This window comes from Ips typographus, linkage group LG16 (genome assembly GCF_016097725.1).
Source record: "Ips typographus isolate SLU linkage group LG16, UJ_Ityp_2.0, whole genome shotgun sequence".
NCBI lineage: Eukaryota > Metazoa > Arthropoda > Insecta > Coleoptera > Curculionidae > Ips > Ips typographus.
The window spans coordinates 6,205,642-6,224,214 of NC_138437.1; the positions used below are offsets into that span (position 1 = coordinate 6,205,642).

Here is an 18,573-nt window from a genome sequence, read left to right on the forward strand (position 1 = left end):
GACCATTTCGGTCGATAGCCCATTTCGTAATGAAATAAAGATTGTTTATTATTATTATTATTATATTCTGATGATCTTTCAAGCAACAGTTGTAACAACGTAACAATTAGCCAGATAAGACTGAACCAAGAAGCTTTCTTAATTGAAATCAGTTCTAGCCGAACATACAATTTGATGGATGTTATCTTTTTCCACATTGACTTGATTTATTGCTAGATGAAATTCCATATACATTATCACTACCTTGATTGATTATCTTTCTTTCACCAGCTGCTTCTTAAATATGAAGGTATTATATACCACAAAACACTATTGTTTAGTCTTATTTTTTGTTTGTCAATTAATAAATAAAACTGCTCGGACCTACCAATTGGGGCACCTACGTTACAATCGATATTTAACTTGACCGATTGATTATTAACAGGGATTAATAATTTACCGTGCAGATAATACTTGCCAATAGTAAATATTTACCTAATTAGTATAGTACATCCAGCCAGTTTCCACTCAAATGAAGGCGGAAAATAAGCTTTCCGTTAATACATTAGTGAGGGAGCTAGATTAAATTTCTTTAGTGCTACATTTTTCAATTCACTAAAATTCTTCTGCTCTGTAATAATCTTCTATCGAATCGAGCGCACAATAAACATCAAAAACTTGTTTTGCAACAAAAAATAAAAACGTAAATTTTCAGCTGACATATCACTAAAGCTAAATTAAAATTTCCTACATACGGACTTGATATGTGACTGGTCGTGTTATCCAAAAGAACGTACATTCAATTCGCATTTTTATATATCCAGCAAAAAATTTACGGCTTTTGATGATAAAGTCGATTTTGGACGGTTTTAATTTTGTTTGTATTTGACGAATAGCTTTAACAATGTAGGGTATAAGTGTATTTAAAAATAGTGTTTGTTAGATTAACAAGGTTTTGAATAATTGTGAGACAATTTCCAAAATGAGTTTTTGTAGAAAGCTCCTACAAATTTTATTTGTTATACATTTAATTGAATTTGTTCCAATTTAGTCATTCTCAGTGTATATATTATACAGGGCAGACTAAACTTGTAAGTAATAAGTATGTAGTTGTATTAGACCAATATACTTCCAAGTAATCAGTACTTATGGCAAAAATAAAAGTAATAATACAAAAAATTATACTTAAAGTCTTGTAAGGTGTTTTAACATTTAATTTTAGTTGTAAGCTGTACAAAAAAAAATTTAGTATAAGCTACTTTTACAGTGCATTTTTTAGCTAACAGAATCTCATCAGTTCTAAGGTCAAAATTTGAGACATTGCCATTTCAAGGATACTTTATTAATTTTATTAATAAACAAACTTCTTCACAAAAAACTTCACATGTCACATTTCCCAGTTTTGAGGTTAAAATCTGCGACGTTCATTTAAACATTCTTCCAACTGCCTTTATTGTTTGACGATTTATAAACTATTAATAAAATCTCAAACTTTCACTGACAATTATCATAAATAATTAACGCCATTAAATTTTACTCAAAAAATTGAATGTTGAAGTTCAAAAAATTATTTAATCAATATCTTTCGTAAGTGCCTTTGAGATATTAGCAAAATTAAAATGCAACTTTCTTAATAAACGTTTTAGCCTGAAGGTAAATTGATTTAAAGAGAGATATTAAATTAAAAGGGAACTCGGCTACATGTTTAATTGCTATTTCTTAGGTAATAGTCCTTAAGCAAGAAAATATTGAAACGCGGCGTAATTCATTCTAAAAGTTCATTTCCTAATTGTGCAGAGCCAACAGCGAGCAATTTGCAATCTTGTCACGTTTATCGGAGCTATACTTGATCCAACTTTAAAAAGGGATTGCTAGTTTTCAAATTTGCATTTCAAGTTTTCGAAACGCCCTACGTTAGACGTTTTTTCAAGTAGTAATTCATGTAAACGTACTTGTAAAGTGAAGCTATAACAGGAGTTTCCAGGACGTTTGCAGTTTAAACTGTTTTTAAGTTTGAACAATAAAACACAAATGATGTTTGAAATAACAGTGCCTGCAGCGTTTTACGACACTACATTTCGAGAGCAATTTGCTTTACCAAACTTTCACGCATCTACAATATGGGAAGAGTTTAACGATCAGCTTTTGAAATTGGGATTTGTGTCGGATTGCAAATAAAAAAAAACAGGGGGATCGTAATTGAAAAATAATATCCTGAAACAGGTCAGTTTCCACCAAACATGCCAGGAAGTACAACCGATTTTTAATTTCACGAGTTGTGGTTTTAGGCAATCGATAAGCCATCGCAACTTTTTCGCCGGAAAGATTACTTCTGGTTTAGAAGTCGGGTTTGACGGTGTTTTATGTGTATGCAAAATAACTTGACGCTGATTGTGTAACTGCAGTAGTTCTGTTGATTGATAAATTGTTTCAGACAGAATAATACAAATCTTACCGCAGAAAAATGTGTCACCCAAAGAAATTAATCACCACAATTTTCAAACCTTACACGTCAAATTTAAAAACTTCTTCTTGCCTTTTTCTTCTGCTTTAAGCATCATTCACATAAAGTTTATGGCTATTGCAACTAATAGACTGTTCACACTTGTATACTGCGAAATTAATAACTTGATAGTAGTGCAAAACCTATCTAGCTTTTAGCTTTTACACTTAAGTTTTACCACCTTAATACAAGCAACCAATAAGGAGAGCCATTTCAGACGTTTGACACATGCGTATTTTTGTTGTCAACTGTTCAAAATTCGAAAATTTTAAAGAATGCTTTTTTGTATTTGTTTATGAATGTCTGTTCAGTTTGTACCTAATTATCTTGTTTGAAACAAATAGTCGAAGTCTAGACGATGGTACTATTATTAGTATGACGTTTATGTCTTGTGTTTCTGAAATCCTAACCTGATTCCTATTTTCTAAGTTTAATTTTGAGTTTATTGTGAATGATGTCATTTCTTGCAGTGCACTTACCATTAACAGTACAAATGCACTGCATATTATGTGAATGTTACTTTAAGCAAGTAATTATTATTAGAAATTTGGTTGTCGTAAATCTAAATAAAGTGGGGATCGATCATACCCTTCATAATTATTGACAGATTTCCTTTTCTTCGTTGAAGTCTGGAATCAGTCGAAATTGTTGCTGATACAATTTCTTTTATTTGCTTCTCAACGCAGAGGCGCTAACACAAGATCTATTTCCCCAATCTGACAAAACAGCTCCACGCTTTTCCGTTTTCCATCAGTTTTTTATGAATAAAGGCACATACAAATTGAAACAATTTATTCAAATATTCTGTCTAAGAAGGCTAGGGTGATGTATTTTAGGAAACAGTTGCGATTCCGAAAATGGGAAAAGTAATATCACTAGTAGTCTTCAACTTGAATATTTGCTTTCGTCTGGTTTAATAACGTAAAGGGATCAGATATCCTCTCGCTGTGGTGAAATCGGAGGATATTGAGTGTGACGTTTCAATGTCTAGGTAGATTTTATTCGATAATGTTAATTATTTATTTATTTAGGTACAATTGATAAACATTTCAAGGGTAGTTTTTGAAGATATCTCAAATCAAAATTAACAGAGATTAATTGAAATTGCAAAGCACATTTACATTAATTTATATAAACTGAATGTATAATAAAATTGTTGCAGCACAATACATACATTTTGACAACGCCATCTTGGTTTGGCTCTCTTCTTTATTTAATTAATTAACTCGCAATACAGGGTGCTTTACATCGAGGTTTTACGATTATTGCCACGGATATTAAAGATACTATATTACGATACTTTTTTATTAGGTTAGACTTTCCAACTTTATATTACGCAATAAAGCATATTTCTTCTTCAATATCAACTCGAACTTTATACGCGTACTCGCATAAATTTTAACTTGTCTACAATTTCTGTGCGGAATATGAAATGATGCTTTTGACTAAAACCAAGAGCGCGATAAAAGCAGAAATAAATCATTAAAAAGTCAACTTAGTTTCAAATTTATTTCTTCGTTTTGGCACTGTCTGAAAAAAGGAAATTTCCTGGCTTCTCTTGGACAAAGGAATAATTTAATTATTTGTACCTGAGCACATTGTTGGCTAGAACTAACTAGAAACATTCCTTTATTCAAATCATCTTAAAACTATGTTTAATTAGATTCCGCTCTTTGTTTTTGCTGTATTCATGGCCTTCAAGTAAAAGCAGCTTAGTATTAATCTTCGAATGAAAAAAATGCTAATTGGATTCAAGTTTCCTTGGTGATTCAACCAGAAAATAATTTTCTGGTGTTTGCTTTTAAATATATAAATTGGTTTTCAATAATTGATGCTTTTTATAAGCAAGATTTTTTCGGAATTGGATTTTTAACATTTTATTCTCATATTACAGCATCTAAAATTGTTTTCATATTAATTTTATGTACAGTTTTGCACTGAACGGCGGTTTCAACGATGTTAGCTTAACAATTAATTAACCTAGATTGCACACAAATTATACACCACCTACTATTAAGAAATTACTGCTATAAAACACTACTTGAGTTTACATGCAATTAAACACTTCCACTGTCATTGTACTTAGTCGTAAATCCAAGTTAACAAATGGTGGAGTATAGGTGAAAACTCAAATGTGTAGAAAGTAGCGAACATATCTTATACAATCGACTTAATGCAATTACCTTGCAAGCATTTTCCCAGAATACATTATTGATTTCATCTATGCTACAAACGAAACGTCAAAGCATTCAAGAAAATTTTCAAAGCTTTTTAGCTGTAATTCCAGTTGATATTTTATAATGGATAAGCGGATTGCACTTATATTTTTCAAAAGCAAAGCAAATACACAATTCCGCAAGCCAGGTACACGTAAAATGAAACACAATATAACAGAAACTCGTTTCTAAACAAGTTACATTAGAGGCAAAATCTCAATGTAGGTTGAAAATCGGACTTTAAGCCGTTTAATATATAATTCTATATATTGCTCCGCTACTAAAATTAGTTTGGCAAACTGCCCTATTCTTTCCAAAGATAAGATTTTGGGAGAAACTAGCAACAAACAAGATCCACGTATAATGCAGACGTCTTGGCAGCTGCAGCAGGCACAACTTGTGTTTAGTCAATCAAAAACAATATGTTACCGCACTGAGTTTTTACTCTTATGCCGTCCTTCTTGATTTTATTATGAGTTTCCAATCAATTTATTGGATTCGCCTTGACTCACATTTTGTTTGCTAACATTTAAATTATTAACTTTACAAGTGTACACAAACTTCCAGCCCAAGAGCCTTGAATTGCTTCAAAGTAACCGGACGGTATTAGATCAATGTTTTCTTAATTGAATTTCGAAAATCAACTCTAAAAGGAACCCCTCAAGGTAAAAGGGAGTGTTTCAACTTGAAAATTGAGATTGGCGGAAATTTCAGGAAGTTGAATTTGTGTTTTGTGCCGATTTAAGGATTAAAATTATTATTATATTTCATTTTAGGCATTTTTAAAAAAAATACTTATTTTTTAACGGGTTTAGTGCTCTTGCTTTAATGGAAATTTGGGTTGTTTACTGTTTTCCTATTTATCGAAATACAGTAAACAACACAACAAATGTTCTTTACTATCATTACCTAGAAAGTATGTGTGTGTGTGTTTCTTTACATTTTTTGCCATATCCCTCTATAGCTAAATTATCCTCTTTCATTCTCGTTTCACTGAATTATACCAGAGAGCTAAAAATATTTTCTGTTATTTAACTAACAATTGAAAACGGTATCCCAGTTAATTTAATAATAAAACACGTATGTGCCTGGCATAAAAATTAGTAATGGAATTTTCAGGTGAACGTAATTTGAAGCGTTGTGATACACGTTTTTCGTTTATATTAATTAATTTGATTAGCCGGAGGGGCTTTTATTAAGTTCCATCGCCATTCCGAAGGAAGTTTTACTATAGGACAGTACGTGATATTACCGTTTAAAGGATAAGGAGATAAAACGAGGACAATCTGTAATTTTCTTAGTCGATTCCGCTGCCTCCCGGCCTCAATTTATCTATGTTGTAAAGACGTGAATGGTCCTCGTAAATTTTATTCCTCCTGTCTCATGAGATATAGAAGTTTGACTGCACATCACTAAAGTACACATTACAGTTTTAGTGCTTTGTACCAGAAATCGATACAGTATTAGATTTTCAGTAGCAGGTTGACACTGATGACTAATTTTAGATCGTGCACAGTAAAAGCGAACTCTATAAACACGAATGTATGCCATAGAGAAATTATAATAAAGGGTTTCATAAAAAGAGGGATACGGAAATTCCACCTGCGGCCTGTTTAATTGGGTCGAATATGGAATACGACCGTTCAAATATTTAGAATTTCATTATAGGAAGGCGAACTGAACCACGTTCTTTCCCGAACGCGATTTTTCCCAAGTTTGGCTTTATTTGGACTATTAGGTTTTATGAGGAAATATCTGTTCAAGAAAATGCAGCAAATAGTGGAAATCGCGCGAAAAATTTATCATACTTTAATTTAATTTAATCGGACTACCGTGGTAGGAGTTTTTGAATGTCGACATTTTTTCCCCGTGGAGATTATTTTCTCCTGATTCCAGTAAGCCAAAGTAAAGTTTTGAAATTTTAGTTATTATGGTTCTATCCCACCGGGATACACTTTTTGAATTTGAATTTTAAAATTAACATTTTAAATTCCCGACTGTTTGAGCGTAAGTTATCTTCTAATTAAACCCCAATTCTAGTTTGAAAATAGACCTAACTTTAAAAATAAGGCAGAATACCTCCTGGGGGTTTTTAAAATTAATTTTTTAAATTAAATTTTAAAGCCGACTTCGAGGCGCTCAGGCCATATAACTTCCAAACTTCCCGTTCTCATCTTGGTTTATATTGTAGCCGTATATTACAAGGTAATTTACGGAAATGTGACGTGCGGGAATGATATTAAAAATGTAAAAGCTCATATTCAAGGTTGGAAATATCTTAAAATTGTATTAATACTTCCATAAGAATTGTATTTAGAAAATCATTCGCCTAACTTTTCCACTGGAAAAAATCGCTTAGGTCTGAAACCATCTTTTTTGGGTGTAATTGAGCATTGTAGTGTGAAAGATTAATGTATGTTTAGTCACAATGGTTCTCAAAATTGATTCCTTTTTCCTCTTCGAGAAGTAAAAGGTGCTGACAAAAAGACACAGGTCATGAGTGGAATTTGTTGTAACCCCGTGGCCATTAGTTTTTGTCGGACCTAAACGAACGGCTTTTTTTGATAAACAGATCTTGACTTTGAAACTCGACGATATGTCGTGATTTACTCCTTTAAAAAATTTCAACTCAAATTTAATCTACCTGAATAATTACTGCGAACATAATTAGGTATGCAATTAATTAATCAAGTTTAGCGGTTCTTACACTGAGTTCGTGGCTCTAATCGGTAATGGTGGCTTAATTTACGAAGTCATTATCTGTGCTAAGGAGGTTCGGTGTCTCAATTCCAGCCATATTGATTATATACAAATCAATTTTGGATAAAGTGAATAGAATTGACATACAGTGCAAAATTATTGACAAATACTTTTATATGAACTAAATGGTGTGCTGGTAAAGTATCAAAATAAAACGTAGTTTTCAGTCCACGAGGCACTCAATATAACAGGGTGGTATATTTTGGTACCAAGTAGATGATCATTCTAACCAACCTATAGCGATTACCCATAACAATCCATAACTAATAGCAATTATTATTATTACATTATGCGGAAAGACAAAACAAAGCAATCTAATATGATATATTCTATATGTCTTATACCTAAAACTTATGAACAAAAGCAAGATAAATGAAAATAAATCACACTTTACCTTATCACTTTTCCTACTCTACCTCGTGGAACAATATTAATATTATATCTGAGATCTAAGGCTTTGACAAATATCAATTTTATTTTTTGTTAAGGTAGCCATTTTGAAATATGACTATTTTGGTGACTGGAGAAAAGTTTAAAATCATGTCAATCAATCATCAATTCATCAAATCATCATATAAATAGCTCAAAAATTGAATATGATTACTGACAACTATGACTACAGCTTAAAACAATTTAATACTGAATTTCTAAGTTTCAAATAATATCAAAGAAGCTCAGAGGTAGTCAGAAATGCGACTCAAGTCTTAGAATAGTCCAGAATCGAATTTGAATAACTGAATATTGTCTGAAACTGGAATTTTAAGCTCAAAATAGCCTAAAAGGTCAAAAATTACTCGAAAATTAAAACGGTCCATAAATTGATTTTCATGATTGAAACTTTTATTCCTGAATAGCTTGAAATGCGATTACTGAAAATGTAATGAAGTCCCAGTAAATAACTAAAGTCAATATGAAACGATATTTTAAAGCTTTACACGGACTAAAAATAACGTTTTAGAACTAAACAGCTTAAAATTCGATATTCAGACCTGTAAACTGGATTTTTACAATTGAATTCATTCTGAAACTGGACAAATGATTTGTATGACTGAAAATCTAAACTAAAAATACCAGTTTAAAATATAGTCTATGCTGTACTTGCTTTTTAGCCTAGAATTAGATATTTTTGGGTTGCAAACAGTTCAAAAATTGATATTGATGACTGATGATTGATTCATACCGGAAACATATTGAGTTGGCAGTTGGAAAGAGTTTCAAACCTGAAATTTAGGAAAAATATCATATACATAACTTTCATTCATTCAGAACTGAATTTTTATTATCGCAGCCACACTTAACAGTCAAAAATTGCATAATTATATATTTCATATACAGAATTGTTGATATATTTTCAGAATTTATGCGTTTATATCATTCAATCGCTCTAATCGAACAAGGTTTCAAATACTTTTTTATTTTTTGAAAGACAGTAAAGAAACGTTATCCCGTGCACTTAAGAAGGAAAATAAACATTTTCTGGCACGTTTACGAATACGTGAAAGTTGCCTGAGCACGGAAAATCAAATTTTCAGGAAGTCCCAGCTCCAAGAAATTCTCCCAACTGATAAAAATTACAAACGTTTGGGTCGTTTTCGCTCCTAACAATGTTTCATTTGAATGCCGAGTTGACAAAGCTTTTCATATGGAAAAAAGAGGCTCTTCATCCTTGCAATGTACATTTTTAACGCTTTTGTCTGCGCCATTTTAATTTCAGTTTGCGCTGTCTTAGCTGCATTGTTAAGTGTTAGTTTTTAACAAATATTACACAGTGAAAGTGGTTTTACTGAGAACAGTATTTCGGTTTTTATTTTGTTTGATGAATAAGACGAAGTCTGAATGTTAATTATTAACTAGGTTGAGTGGTGCTCTTTATCTCCTAGTAGAGGATTTAATCGTCAGAGTTAAATTCGTCTCTAAGATATTCACTCTTAGAATTTCTAATTTTACTAAATGACAATAGTTCTTAATTATCAGTTGCAGCAAAGGCTCTTGCAGACCAAACCTTTCAAAGTCAGTGAAGAATTCCTAATTTGCAATAAAGTCGACTTTGCTGTTTAATCGGCGTTTTAGTCTTTGAGAAGTTTACTCGACTTGGGGATTAATGAGCTGTTTAGACATTGCTTCTTCTTATTACAAATGGTATTGTTTTCGTTAATTAAAGAGTTTTTAACTCTCACTCGGACCAGCATAAAAGCTTTATCTAAGCACGGAACGTTCCGTGAAAAAACTACACAACAAATTGTGGGTAATTATTAAATGGAACAATTTTCTTGATGAATGGACGAAGTTTAGACCGAATAATCAGATTTTAAACTAAAGCCGCCTCAAACTTTGTTCCGCTTCAAAAATTTCCGAATGGATTGAATGAGCGTATTTAATCAAAACAAAAATCCCCCGTTATGCTCGCTTAAACTAAATATTCACCAGAAAGGTTCTTTTCATACGCAAACAATGTATTAATAGTTTTGTTTTTCAGTTTCTCTAATGGAAATTTAATTTAATTTTCTGCTTTCTTTATTCATCAAAACTATACTCACAAAGGGTTTTTTACATAATGAAGCTTTGAAAATAGTTTTAAAGTTGTCTTTGACCAGAGTTTTTCCTATTTCTGTTGTATAATGCATAAATGCTCTTTCAAAAGGTTGGTTGTGTATTCTAGTGATATAGTTTACATTATTATTTTATTTTACTTTTTGCTTTTAACTGCTTTTATTTAATAATTTACTAATGTCCATGTATTTACTATAATTTACTACTAACAGTTTTCGTTAATTGTTTATATTTGTGGATCATCAAGACCCAGAAAAATGTATAATAAAAATAATGATTTAAATATATTTAATTTCTCAAATTTCGCTTATACGCACTGCGATTAAATTTGGTTACTGGCCTATCCATTAATGTAGAGCTCGGATTTAATTAGAGTAATTGCGTAAATTACCTCTTTAATGTCGCCTTCATTTATATATTATTACAAAATGAGGGGTTTTATACGTGAACACATAATTAACAATTTTATTCCTCTATAGTTTAATTTTATTTATGTTATGGTTTAGCGCTCATGTTCACTGAAAGTAAAACGAGATTGAAGTGACGTCAAAATGTTACTAGTGTACCAAAATTATTAACAACCTTATGACTCCTAACTCATATAACTATAATATACTTTTCAATGTAAGACTTCTCAACCTATTGTATAAGCGATTTTGCTGATATTAGAAAAACGTCATTTTATGTCATATAACGGAAACTTGTCTCTTTATCAGACAATTGAAAACTTCAACATGACCGTAATAAAATCTTTTTCTATAAAACGAAGATATATATTGTCTCTATGTGATCTATAAAAAGGTTAAAGAGGCTCTAGTCTGCTAGAACGCTATTGAGATAATTTCCATCGATTATTTAGTTAGTTTACCTAACAATTTCTAATAATGGTACGTTAGGTTCTAAATATATTCTCGGTTTAGTGGGAACTTTGCGAAACATACCCCGCATTAGATTTGCATTTCAACATTTGAAAATACAGGTAAATGTTATAACTATACAACCTGGCTTCGAAAATTCTCGTTGCGGATTTCGGGTTGGCAAAACTAAACGTATTAATCTGCATATTTTTGTGACAGGCCATCGGTCTGACAAAATGTTTGGTTAAGACTTGCCAATAAACTTCAGGCTCGAGAAAAGAAACCTAATAATCTCCTTTTAGGGGTAACGTTTTCTTTTGCGGCATTTTTCCGCATATTTTTGTAATTTACATAATTTTTGGGTTTGTGCCTGCCAGATGTAATATGGCCTTATTACTGGGGAATCATATTTGTCTTTCATCCTTATATAAATTTGACGTAACCTCATTTGTGCAAAATATAGTGGAAACATATATCCGCTTCAACTATAATACATCGTCGAGACTTAAAAAAAAATACAATTCCACTTACATCGGGCTTAGTATTGATCTGTTGGTAATTCATTTCTCCAGGAGGATAAATTGCGAACGCTCGAACTTTTCAATAAGTGTCATGTTGCCACTATTATTCTGTTATTAGATTTACCCAAATTAACGCTATATATCAACCGTAGCCTTTTCTAGCTCCGTTTAGATAAGGAATCCCATTCATTTATTGTCATTCTTTTGCTTCACTTTAAATGTCCTTTCTTATTTTTTAGTGCGTCGAAATTTACGAGGGTGATTGTTCTGATTCATTTTAAAACATTATCAACTAGACATTTAAATTACACTTTCCTAGGAAGGATTTTCCGTTTGAATTGCTGCTGAAATTACCAAATGCTTTAAAATCTTTTAGTTTTTTTTTTATTTCTGCTCTAAATACGTTTGTTACATTACTTGAGAAACATTTTTAATGTCGTGTTTGATTTCAGAATGTTTATGGAAACAAATAGTTGGTCATGGTTGTTCTTTATATTCAGTCGAATAGGAATGTAGATGTGTATTATTTAAAACCTGGAAAATTAAATACGAAAACTTTCGCAAAATTATTTTTGTCATTATGGTTGATTATTGCTTCCTTCTACTTTTAGTTCTTACGGGAAAAGCCATTAGGACAGCGACTGATTGCAAGCAAATTTCAGCCACAACAACATGTGATTGTCTTTTAATTAAAACTTTAAGATTATTATCAAGGCCTGAGAGAAATTACTACTACTTATTTAAGTCTGAAAGGTGACTTTAACAACAACCTGCAGGTCCTTTAGCACTTCTTAAATTGTTTTGTAAAAAAATGATGATGGTCTAATGAAGGGAGACATTTGCACAAGATTCAGTAGGAATAAGCATGTTGATGTCAATTTAAGAAACTTCATTCTCCCGTATTTTAATTATTAATAGAAAACTTACTGATAAGAAATTTTTATTTGCTACCAAAACATAGAAATGATATTTTGCTGCGTCTCCCACAGAATACATAACTCTATCAATGTCATGTTTTTCATTGATGAAATCATTTACTGAATATGTTGAAATTGGTTAGAAAATTTATCAAATTTGTTTTGGTTTGCCAGCAAAGATCTATATTATATTTACCAGTTTTTGCAGTCGGTTTCGTTTTTGAAACTTCTGAAAACGAATTTGGTAGCTTATACTGACTATTAACAAAACTTTCATGTGGTTTACGTTAATTCAAACAAATCTTCAAGTTGACAAAACTTTTTCAATTATTTATACTAACAATGGCATTGAGCGACACAGTTAATTGGACGTTGCTATACTACAAAAAACTGAAACAAACAAATTGAGCTTTCAATCAAGTTTAATTGCTAAAGTAAACTGCAACTCAACATGTCAATCGTCAATATGTATGGGAATAATTCTATTACTAAATACTATTTCAGTTGAATACCTTAATAGGCTTAACTATTAAAGAGAGATACGAAATAACGAGTTGAAAGCAGCAGCGTATTAGCGTAGACACTTATTATAGCTTTTCCAAGTATACCCTAGAAACAGTAAGCTTCCAACGCTATTACGAGGCTTTTAAACCCTTGAATACTTAATTTGTGGTAGGCTTGGGATTGCTGACTTTTGGTTGGTCATAAGCTAATTTGCCTTTCGAATACATAAAGCAGCGTAATTTACCAAAGTTGGTTTCAATGTCGCGAAAAGTTTATAAAACCCTTTTAGATTTAGTTCAGACGTTCATACTATAAATGCGTGAATAAGAAACTTACAAAAAGGTGTATTGATGTTCTAAAAAAGAAAAATAACCGAGTAGGTATATGGACTGGGGGCGGAAGCTAAAAATAACACAATCCCTTACGGAATTTTGCCTCGAATTTTGCATTTGACGTCATTCCACCCTATATTCGTTTAGAGAATTCCGGAAAAGTTTAAGGTTTCCACCTTGTTGTACAATTTGTCAAGTTGGTGTTATCTCCAGGTCAAAAAAGCTTTTACGCTAAATTATGCAAATGTATTGTAAAACAACGTTTAAAAACCTATTAATTATGCTTTTTATATTACCAATATTATCTTCAATGCTATAGTATGTTGATATTTCATGGGAAATGTTAAATAATATAGTATTTATTGACATTTACACATTTAAATTGGCATATATAGTAGGTAGGTAGGTTTTTTATGGAATATAAAACAAAATAAATCAATATAGTCGCGATTCAGACGAAACATTAGCAATATTGCATTTCTTCAAGGTTATGTGTCACTGTCATATCTATTATCTGTCCAAGACTTACATAGAAATGTACAGTGAGTTTACTTTAGAAAATCAAAGAACATTTTGTAAGGTAGTTTTACAAGTTTTTGATAATGTAATAAAGAAAACAAAACTAAACTAAATATTTATAGTTCTTAAGTGACTTATTTCAAGCAAAATTGAACCAACATGGCATTTGTTTCTTTTAATGAATATGTTGTCGATGTGAAGAAACTTGGAAGATAAAACTATCAATCCTGATCAAGATGTGATATGATTCAATGTTAGTTTAGAAATCTTAACTGATTTTTAAATGTATTAAATTAATTGGATGTCTTTACTGTTGATTTTTGTTTGCTATTACTTTTAATATATATGACAAATCCAGTTGTACACGCGAAGTATTTGAACTATAATGGCATTTGAAGTTTATATTTTTCAAATTAGAATTGATTCTGTATTGAGAAATTTTTGATGTGATTGACGTACTCAAACTCAGAGTACTAAATAGATACCAGATCTTCCTGTTTTCTTCCAAAAATTGAAGAATGTCAGGGTAGAAGAGAGCCTCAAGGGAGGCGTAACAGCAAAATCCCACGGCTCCTCCCTAGATTGCGCCCGCGACTCAATTTTCCGATATCAATCCAGCACGCATAAATCAAGACCTCGTGGCAGGCACGCTAGTTCTTTGCTACGTTGCCATTACGGTAGAATTGCAGTAAATTTAGTACAAAATAAATGAAGTAATAACGTTTTGTTATCACTGAACTTGAATCGGATAATTTTTTCCTTCGCCGGACTCCTTGTAACTTTCAAATGTATTTCAAGCATCAAAAAGATTTTGTGTGTTGAAACTTCAACAATAAAGTGAGTTCTTTTTATTTCTTAGAGAGTTCTTACTGTTCTACGAGATTCTCATATTCTCTTAATCGTTGATATAAGTGGAAATGACATTTCGGTCCGAAACTTTTTCACTTCGCTTCCAAGCAAAAAAAACTGAAACTGTAACCTAGATTGGTCGTTGAAAGACTTTACTAAGAACTTAGGGAAGTTCGTCCCGTTAATGACTTTTTTCGTTAAATCGGCACGTCCTCAAATCAAATCTGACCAAAACTCGGAAACTCGGAACTTCACATGATATTACGACCACTTTATGTAATGGTAATATCACTAAAATGTACCCAAAAATCTTTAAACTAACATCACATTTGAAACTATTAAGTTTAACTCATCATTCATGCAAAAGTTTCATATTTAAAACTTGATAAAATCCTGAAATAATTGGAAATATAACTGGCATTCATAAACAGACCTCCAGAAGCTCAGCCCAAAAAGTAATTAGAGAATTTTCAAATAACAACAAAGTTGAAACTGAAGGAAAATGTTATCTTCTAATTTAATTGTTTAAATTATCTCAAGATAAAGTAGTCACTCGAGCAATAAATTGTACGTAAATGATTATTATTTGTGTTTAATTAAAATGGAAAATTAGCATTTTGAAAAAATTTGTATTTCGCCATGAAATGAGGAAGTTATCAATCAGAGTTAGAATAAGTAGATAGTGATTGATAAGAACATATTTTAAATAAGAATTAAGTTCTTTCACACAGAAAAGAAGAAAGGAAGATTGTTTTGAGAGAGAGAGCCCAGAAATTTTGAATAAAATTTAAATACCTGAAAAAATTCTTAAGTAGAGTCAACAAATTATATATAATTATAGTATACGATTTTCTAATCTAATTTAAATTATAACTCCATTACCTATATAGAAATCTTGATAAATTATTTTCAAAACTTTATGTAATATGATTCGAAAATATGTCCACCGATTTTCATCAAATCAAAAACATTCCCAACGTTCCATGTCAAGAGTTTTAATAGCACAAAAAACAATTCAGTTGTTTAATGTCAGAAAAACTTAAAATGAAAAGAGCTGATGAAAATTTGTTCTGCAACATAACTTCACGGTATATGACAGCCGTTTTTTGTTTGTGTGGCTAAGTTTCAGCGTTCGAGAGCTTATTCAATTATATTTTTAAGGAGGGCAGTTCAGCTCTATATTCGTGGTATACGAAATAAAGTTTTGTAAGTATTTAAGGTAAATGCATGAAATTTTGTTGGAAACGCGGATAGCCGAAGGCGATGTTAACAATTTATGTAGGTACATCGATTATATCGAAAGGCCGAGTTGTTACAGCAACTCGTTCGTATCTTTTATGACACTATAAACCGAAACTACATAATACAACTTATCTCGGTTTGTCGTGAATCTTCAATGGAAGCCAGCATTTCATTGGTATCTTCCACGTTGTTTTTTACATTGTTCGAAATAGGTTAATAAAAAACGTATTTCATTGTTAGGGCCACTGAATGTTGTGGTGAATTTTAAAAATATCTTGGCAGATTTCCTTCGGGAAATGACTTTGGTGTATCGTCAGTAATATGTTAAAATGCTATTTTTCTAGCCGTTTCAAGCTTCAACCAATTAAGGTTCTCTGTTCTCTTTGACTTGTAGCTTTCATTGTCTTTTCGAGAGGTTCAAGTATTAGAGCCAACAGAGTTTAAAGGGTATAATTATAATTAGCAACCCTAAATACGCTTTTCTGTACTAGAGAAGTCTACATTGATAGCATCGGGTCTACAACCAGCGTTATCAGTTAACAAAAGGCCGTCTGTAATCGATGTTCTGTCTCTTGATACGTTACTTGCTTAACTTAATTAGCTTTATCGGTTTATTACAATCTCAAGCTTTTGCTCCCCCACTAAAAGTCTAGCAGATGTGATTTGATTCAAAAAAACACTGGCGTCATGTTGAAATCTCGTTTTATTGAAAATTTTGTCTCAGTCGAAAGAAACGCAAATTACTAAGAACAGCTTTGAAGTCTGAACTCGTAGAAACGGAACGAATAAAGGAAAAGCTTTACTTTTCAGATCAAATTTCGAGCATATTGAACAAGTTTAGATGTTAAAATTAGTTCGGCGAAGATATTAGTTGATCATGGTGTTGGAAAATTATTGAAAAGTGTTACGTAGAAACAGTATGTTATAAAACCAATCCTTACAACATCGTCACATTATATTAAATTGACATGAGAGAAGCTAATACCTAAGACCTAACCTTACTTAACCCATCTTTAGATTCAGTTTTAAAAAGAAATCACGTTAAATTGCTGATTTCGTGCAAGAGAAATTTTACATTTAATCCTTAGAACAGAGCATTTCGGAATTTGACAGTTGTTTGATTGAAAATCAAACTTCTTAAAGTAATGTTACCATGTTTTTCCACGTATAATATAGTTTTTGGGATCACGTAACTGATACATACAGTGTATTTAAGATATTTTGTGAATAATCTCTCACATTTAAAAAAATTGTCCTATTAAGCTCAATTTAATGGCTAAATCTTGTTGATTTGTTGGTTTTTTGCAAGCAAAATCCGACCTTGCAAATTTCCAATTTTTATATTAAAAATGTCACTTTAAGAGTGATTTACACTGACATATCTGAAACGGAAAATGGTTGTACTATAAAGTTACAGTATATTATTACGTACGTAACGTATATTAGGATTAAAATAATATGTATTTATAGAATCCATCTGATTTAATGTATCACACAACAATGTAATTATGGTAAGAACTATTTTATAACGTAAATTATAATATCCAATACAGTGATGAGGGTTAGGAAGTTTCAAATTTCGTCTAATGAAGAACTATTACAAACCAATGTTATCGACAAAGACGGAAGAAATTGTGCAAAGGAAATAATGACGTAATTGTTTCCAGGATGACGTAATCATGTGATCAACTATCTCACTGTCACATCTTCAATACTTCATATAATTAATAGTACAGGAAAGCCTTATAGCTCAAATGCCAATTATGCACTTTTTGCAAGAAAAAAGTTGTTTATACTTGAGCTTCCTGGCATTTCCAAAGAAACAAATGTAAACAGCCAAGTCAACTTCTTCCCAATGTTTTTGGCAATAGACTGATTCTATTAAATACTTAAGTATATAGTGCCTGCCTTAAAATTTTTGATGGCACAAATTCTGATTACGTTATTATACTCTGCTATAGCAAAAAGAGCGTCTGTAACAAACAAAATTATTACACAGTAACTTACCTTTAGATAAGACACATATAATATGATAATTTAGGGATACTAACAAAGAAACATATCACTAAAATGTCCCCAAAATCCTACTTGAAACTGCAAATAGCGAACATTACCTGAACGTCCCCATTTGAAATGGAAATATCTTTTAGCATTGGGAAGACTTAAGATTTGTAAATTACTACCTCTATTGAACAGAGCCGGGCAAGCTACTGAAATAAAGTAGCTGTATTGAACTGCCAGGAAAATCCTTCTCAAATGCTGGATAAGCTCCGAGAGATATTCAGAGTTTTGCTTAAGACGTTTGAAATAATTCTGTTAAGAGGAATTTTCTAATAATAAGAGGATAATCTAGGCTTTCGGGTCGTTATAGAGTTTGTTTAAGTTTAGAAATTAGACCACAGATTTTTTTAAAAAAAGGTGATGGAATTTGTGTACCATCTTTTTCCCGTCGGATGGAGTATTTTCATTTAGCTTTGAATGTATTTTTTAGTGGTGAGGTTGGGTTTTGTGGGACAATATTTAAATTGTTATTTATGAAGAGAGAGTGATTAATTGAAAAGCGACTGCCTAAAAACAGACCAAAAATCATTATTTATACCGTTTTCATTATTTGAACTGTATTTACGGGTAGTTTTTGTTATGTTTGGACCCAATTGATTTGATATGTTTCAACGCGTTAACGGTTTGTTTATTATGTTACCAGACTAACTAAAACATTCACAATAGTTTACGATCTACGAAATTCTGTAAAGGCATTGTTGACAATAATCTGTAGTAAAATATTAATAAGCTACTAGGAAGGGCTACTACAATGTGTCTACAA

The 18,573-nt window shown here is 31.5% G+C and overlaps 1 protein-coding gene across 2 annotated transcripts in view; it reads right to left on the minus strand.

The window, feature by feature from the left end:
• LOC145739181 (neuronal acetylcholine receptor subunit alpha-7-like) overlaps positions 1-18,573 on the minus strand; it is a 61,580-nt gene that overhangs the window by 42,446 nt on the left and 561 nt on the right. The gene's annotated exons all lie outside the window — the stretch shown is intronic.